Genomic DNA, 6,623 nt, shown 5'->3' with positions numbered 1-6,623 from the left:
CGCCTTCATCTAACTAGTTGAGAGGAGCCAATTTGGGGGGATGCCTAGTGAGGATCCTCATTCTCATATGGAAACCTTTTGCGATTATTGTGATTCTATCTCTCAAACGGGCGTGACTCAAGACCAAATTAGATGGGTCTTATTTCCTTTTTCCTTAATCGGCACCGCAAAGCAATGGTTGAAGGGCCTTGATAAGGCCACCCTTGGAATAGATTCTTGGAAGAAGTTGGCTCTAGCTTTCTACAAAAAATTCTACCCACCGGAAAAGACCAACATGCTAAGAGCTCAAATTACGGGTTTTAAGCAAAGGGATGAAGAGTCTTTGTATGAAGCTTGGGAGCGGTTTAAAGGAATTTGTCGCTCATGTCCTCACCATGGACTTAGCGAATGGTTTTTGGTACAACAATTTTGGAATGGTTTATATGAAGATTCTAGGTACATTCTCAATATGGGATCAAATGGAATGTTCACCGAAGTTGATGACAATCAAACATGGAACAAGATTGAGGAAATGGCGGTCCATAACTCACAATATAGTAGACCTCGCAAGGCTACTAGAGGAGGAAAGCATGAAGTGGACTCCGTTACTCAATTGGGTGCTCAACTTAGTGCTCGCATTGACACAATCAACTTGAAGTTTGAACAAGCTATGGCTAGACTTGAGGAAAACTCAAAATCATCGAAGCATCATGTTAATGCCATGACGGCATCCTCATCAATCCCAAGTGGGATATGTGAGAATTGTGGAACTTTGGGACATGACCAAGGTGAATGTAGGGGAACAAATGAACAAGTGAATGCTTTCCAAGCATACAAGAGTGGTACCCCTTATTCCAACTTTTACAATGAAAACACCAAATTCCATCCAAATCTCTCATACAAAAGCCAAAATGTTCAAAACCCTCAAACAACATACACTCCACCACCCATGAGAAACCAAAATCAAAGACCCTTTTACAATCAAAACCAAGGTTACCAAAACCAAAATCCATACAATCACCAAAATGACCAAGGTTTTGATGTCCAAAAAGCGGTCCTCCAAATGCAAAAGAATCAACAAGAGTTTTTCACTCAAATGCAAAAAGATAGCCAAGCAAAGGAAACCACCATCAACAACATCCTAGCTCACACCAAGATGTTGGAAACACAATTGACTCAACTAGCATCTTCAAGCTCACAAAGACAAAAGGGGCAATTGCCACCTCAAAGTAATCCCCCTAGACATGAAACGGTTAGTGCCATTCACCTGAGAAGTGGTACAAGGTATGAAGCACCGAAGAAGCAAGTTGAGGATGAAGTTGTGGAAGCTAGTGAAAAGGAAGAAATTGTGCAAAACTCCAAAGATGGAGAATCATCAAAAGAAGAAAGTTCAAAGAAAAATGAAGACAAGGCCAAGGAGAAGGAGCCCATTGTGATTAGACTTCCTTTTCCAAGTCGTCAAGCCAAGCCCAAATTTGATGATCAACTTGGAAAGTTCATGGAAATTGTGAAGAATTTACAAGTCTCAATTCCTTTCACGGAATTAATCAATCACGTTCCGGCCTATGCGAAGTACATGAAAGATATCCTCACAAAGAAGAAGTCGATCCGGAAACTTGAGACTATCGCCTTCACTAAGGTGAGTAGTGCAATACTTCAAGGGAGTTCACCTCCAAAGTTAAAGGATCCGGGAAGCTTCTCAATACCGTGTACCATTGGCGACACGACGATCAATAAAGCCTTATGTGATCTAGGGGCTAGTGTGAGTGTCATGCCATACTCGGTGAGTAAAAGGTTGGGGATGGGAGAGCTTAAATGCACCAACATCACACTCTAAATGGCCGATAGATCGACGAAGACACCGTTAGGGATATGGGAAGATGTCCCCGTGCGAATTGGGAAGTTTTTCATCCCGGTGGACTTTGTCATTGTTGATATGGAGGAAGATTCCAACATTCCAATCATCCTAGGAAGACCTTTCCTACACACCGCCGGTGCGGTGATTGATGTGAAACATGGAGAGCTCACTCTAGAAGTGGGAGATGAAAGCATAACTTTTAATCTTGACAAGACCATGAGAGCTCCTCGTTTGCATGAGCCATGTTTCATGATTGATCATTATAGCCGAAAAGATGAGAAGAAGAAATCGGAACTCCAATGGAAGAAGAAAATTGAAGATGCTCCATTCAAAGAGCAAGTGAATTGTGACAAGGAGAGCTTGCAAAGCTCATCAAAATCAACCAAGGAAGAAGAGGATGGCCTCATTGGCCAAGAGAAGAAATTGGGAGAGTTGTCTCCATCTAAGCAAGAGATTTTCAATGATCAACTCAATGAAGTTTGTGGTCTTTGGGACGACGAATTTGAAGGGATTTTTAATCCCTACATTGGACATCCATCGATCATGATCAACAACAAGGGCCACGGTCCATTGAGAACCTCTACCATGATAATGAACAAGCCTTTGATTACTTCTTCAAGGTGTTGAGCAACATCAACAACACCTTGGACATGCCCCCTTGACATCTCATCAAGAATGAGAGTTTGGTGGAGTCCTCCCTAAACCACCACTTGTAAATATTTCTAACTCCCTAACTTAAATTTCAATTCTTGTATTGCATTTTTGTCATCTTTGGATTTTTATTTACTTTGATCAAAATAATTGTCATGTAAGAGAGAAGTGAGGGAGGGACTAACAATTTCAATTGATGTATAGTGCTTTACCTTAGTGTGGGGATGGCAATTGCCTAGGCTATCCATGCCTTAGTAGTGCCCCCACAATGAATAACACAAGACTTGAAGAAAGAATGGAAGAATGGTAAAGGGAATGCGCTGTGCACGGGTGGAACTGAATCCGTGTACATAGGGGAAGAATCCGAGCGGATTCCTGAGAATCCGCCCGTCTTATGCAATCCGAGCGTCCTGCAGAAAAAACGCCCGTCCTGAACTGCGCTGAGTTTTGAAAATTTCTTGACTGTTAAAGAATCCGAGCGGATTTCTGAAAATCCGCCCGTCTTGAAGAATCCGTCCGTCCTGGGAGAAAGACGTCCGTCTTTGCAACTGAGGAAAACAAGCAAATTTCTCTGGACAGAAATCCGTCCGTCTTTGAAGAAATCCGCCCGTCCCTTAACAAAAGAATCCGAGCGGATTCTCTAGAATCCGCCCGTCTTTAGGCGAGTTTTTGCAAAGGTAGAAGAAGCAGAATCCGCACGGATTGAGCCTAATCCGCACGGATTGCCCCTGCAGTTTTGAAAATTTTGGTTTCTTTAAAACCCCTCCCACCTTCATTCATTCATTCATTCATTCATAAACACTACCCACAACATCAAAACCCTCATCCTCTCTATCACAAAAACAAAAACCCTCAACAACATTCAACAAAATCAAATCAAACCATCCTTCCAACAACAAATCAATCACTCCTTCTTCAACAAAAATCAAAACCAAGAACAAAATCTTCAACCTTTGAGTCGATTTTTGTTTTCATAAAGGGAAAGCCTTTCACCTTCAAATCGATTTGGGCATACTACAAATTGAAGATTTTTCATTCTTTTCTTGGTTAGTTCATCAATGGCAAGGACTAAGAGAGCAACAAAGGCAACAAAGGCACCAAAGGCTAAGGCACTCTCACAAAGGCAAAAGGCTCTTCAAACAAAGAAAGCTTTGGCTATGGTGGTAGCAACACCAAACTTGGAAGTGAAACAACAACAACAACCTTCTATGGGAGCAACAACACCTTCTACTCCGGTAATTAATCAACTTTTGCATTATCCGGAGGTAACTTTTATTTCCGATACCCATAGAAATACCTTTGTCAAGTTTGCTATGAAGTCATTACAATCCACCAAATTCATATGTGAAGATACCTTACAAAAATTGGGTGTTCTTGAACAAACAAAAGCCTTTTTCAAAGCCATGGGGTTGAATAAATTGTTTGAAACAAAGGAATTGACATACCCCTCCCTTGTCTTGGAATTTTTAAGTTCTTTGAAAGTCACCAAAGTTGAGAATAGGGAAAATCTCGAGTTTCGTCTAGCTAATGTTAGTAGACGCATTACCTTTAAGGAATTGGGTGAAATTTTGGGTCTTAGTGATGAATCGCGTTATCTTAAGCATTATGGAAAGTATGACCCCGAGCCTCTTTGGGAGGCAATCTCCGGGAAGAAATTTGAGGATTTTCATGCATGTCGTGCTCTTTTGGTCCATCATCCGGGCATAATAGTATGGCACAAGGTTGTGGGAAATACCATAATTGCTAGGAAAGACACCAATCATTTCACAAGACTTGATTTTATTCTCCTTGAATCGGCTTTGAATATTGGAAGAATTCATACCAAGCCTTACAATTCTTTGAGGCTCTTGGTAGATAGATGGCTCAACATCGATAGTGGGAAGAAGGGCACGACCGTTATTGTCAATGGCGGCCTAGTCACGGTCCTAGCTAAGCACTTTGATCCTAACTTCAATAAGGATAACAAGTACAAAGCAAAGGAAGGTGGCCATCTTATTGATATGCATATTATGATTCACAAGTTCAAGTGGGTTGCTCAAAACCCCCTTGACACTAATTATGGATGGCTAACTAGTGAAGCTAGAGCGTTCACCTTGCCCTCGAAGATTTGTCGTCTAAGCGTCCACCGGACCAATTATCTACTTCCCCTTTCCGAAGAAGCCGAGTATATCATTCAACAACAAAAGGGTGATCTTGAAGCTCCCTCCTCTTCCATTGTCATACCACCTTACCCCTTTGAGTATGAAGAGTTCAAGCCGGAAGGAGTTGAAGTTGGGAAAGACTATGTGACTCTTCTCATGCAAGCAATGCACAAGCAAGCCTATGAAGATCGGAAAAATGCTTATTTGGCTCAATATCCACCCCTCCTACATTTATCTAGGCAAGGACTCCTTGATCCATCTTGTCCTTTGCCTAGTTGGGCGGATAGAGAAGTCTTATTTCCGGGTGCATCTAGGGTCGTTTTGGGTGACAATGAGGTTGTTGGAAATGATGAAGAAGTTGATGATAATATTGAGGAAGAAGCAAGTGAAGGAGAAAAGGATGGTGAAGATGATGAAGATAAAGATGAGGAAGAAAGTGAAGAAGTAAATGACAAGGAAAGCGGCAATGTGACCACTTCTCATGAGGGAAGTGATGATGATGATAGCATGATGGAAGACTAGCAAGCCTTGGAGACTCCTACACTCTCATGGTTTGTCTATTTCTCTCTTTGTATTTTATTTAATTTTGATCATTGTTGGAGTAGTCCTAGCAACATCAAAGGACTCACACCTCGGTACCATTGAGGTGTTCTTATTTTATTGTTCCCATTTGTAAAATCCAAAATGACAAATTAGTTTCATGCATAGCATAGTGTGTGCATGAACTATACCCATCCTTGGACATTAGCAATAGTGTCTCACTCGGTTTGAGGAAGTTAATGCATACGCAACGGGAGGTAATCTAAATTATCCTCTTCGTCATAACAAAAACCATGCATCATGTAGTGTAGCTTAGTATAGATTGCATTTAGTATAGAAATCATGCATCATCTTTGCATAATTTCCATCATTTTGGCCATTGAGGACAATGCCCATATTAGTGTGGGGATGGGAATTCTAACATTTAACTCTTATTCAAAAATCCAAAAAAATTGAAAAATTTCAAAAATCATAAAAATTGAAAAAATTGAAAACCCAAAAACAAGTTCATTTCCTTTGTATATATTGTCTTGTATATATTGTGTTTGTTCTATCCTTGTTCACATTGATTGACTACGCCACATCCGAGACATGAGGATATTGAAGACCGCATGGTATGATCTTTCCAATCTCCTTTTTCCTCTTTATGTTAATGACTATGTGGCTTTATTTTGATTGATGCGGTATAACAATGTGAATCTAGGACTTGCATTTAGATTGTTTGTCATATTAGTTGGTAGAATCATTTGCATTAGGATGTTTATATGCTAGTTGCATCATGGCATGTAGTTGCATGTTAGAAAAATTTTGTGAAACCGTCTACTTGGGAAGCTTGACAAGTGTATATAGGCCCTAGTAGATGCCTTTTGTTCTTAAGACTTTGCTTGTTAGAATGCTTGTAAAACACCCTAGGATGTGTCATGCTAGTATCCTTTGACCCATGGATTAAGGCCTAGTCAAGAGTACCTTGTGGTGTGATAACTCCTTGGCTATTGTTTATTCCAAGGTGACCCTTGAAACCATGCAACCATCATTCATCCATGTTCTACCATACATTTTGTCAACAAAAGGGAATGGGCACAAAAAGAAATCAATTTGAGTTCAATGAAATGAAAAGTGAAAGAAAGTTTGCAAAAATGCATCAAATGAAAAGAGGAGCAAAAATAGAACTCCTAAGCTTCAAATACAAGGCACCCTCATTACTAATTGGGGTGACTTTGAAAATGTTCAAAAAGAAATGCAAAAAAGTTTTCAAGTATTGAAATGCCAAAAATCAAAAAGAAATGGCAAAGAAAGTGTTCTCAAATGTCAAATGCCACAAGAAATTTGGGAGGGAAAAACAAAAACAAAAGCAAACTCCCAAAGTGAAACTCAAATATTTATTGATCCCTTTATCCATCGTATCCATTTTTGTGCATGGTAGAGAGGGGACGACCCTTCTTCTTGTCTAGGCA

At 40.3% G+C, this 6,623-nt stretch overlaps 1 non-coding gene across 1 annotated transcript; it reads right to left on the bottom strand.

Annotated features, from left to right (window-relative positions):
• Positions 1-274: 274 nt before the first annotated feature.
• On the bottom strand, positions 275-381 carry LOC141650756 (small nucleolar RNA R71). The gene has a single exon (XR_012546772.1). It is a non-coding gene; the product is annotated as a small nucleolar RNA R71 (small nucleolar RNA).
• Positions 382-6,623: the final 6,242 nt, after the last annotated feature.

Source organism: Silene latifolia, chromosome 3 (assembly GCF_048544455.1).
Source record: "Silene latifolia isolate original U9 population chromosome 3, ASM4854445v1, whole genome shotgun sequence".
Classification (NCBI taxonomy): Eukaryota; Viridiplantae; Streptophyta; class Magnoliopsida; order Caryophyllales; family Caryophyllaceae; genus Silene; species Silene latifolia.
This window is presented reverse-complemented; position numbering and strand designations above follow the sequence as displayed.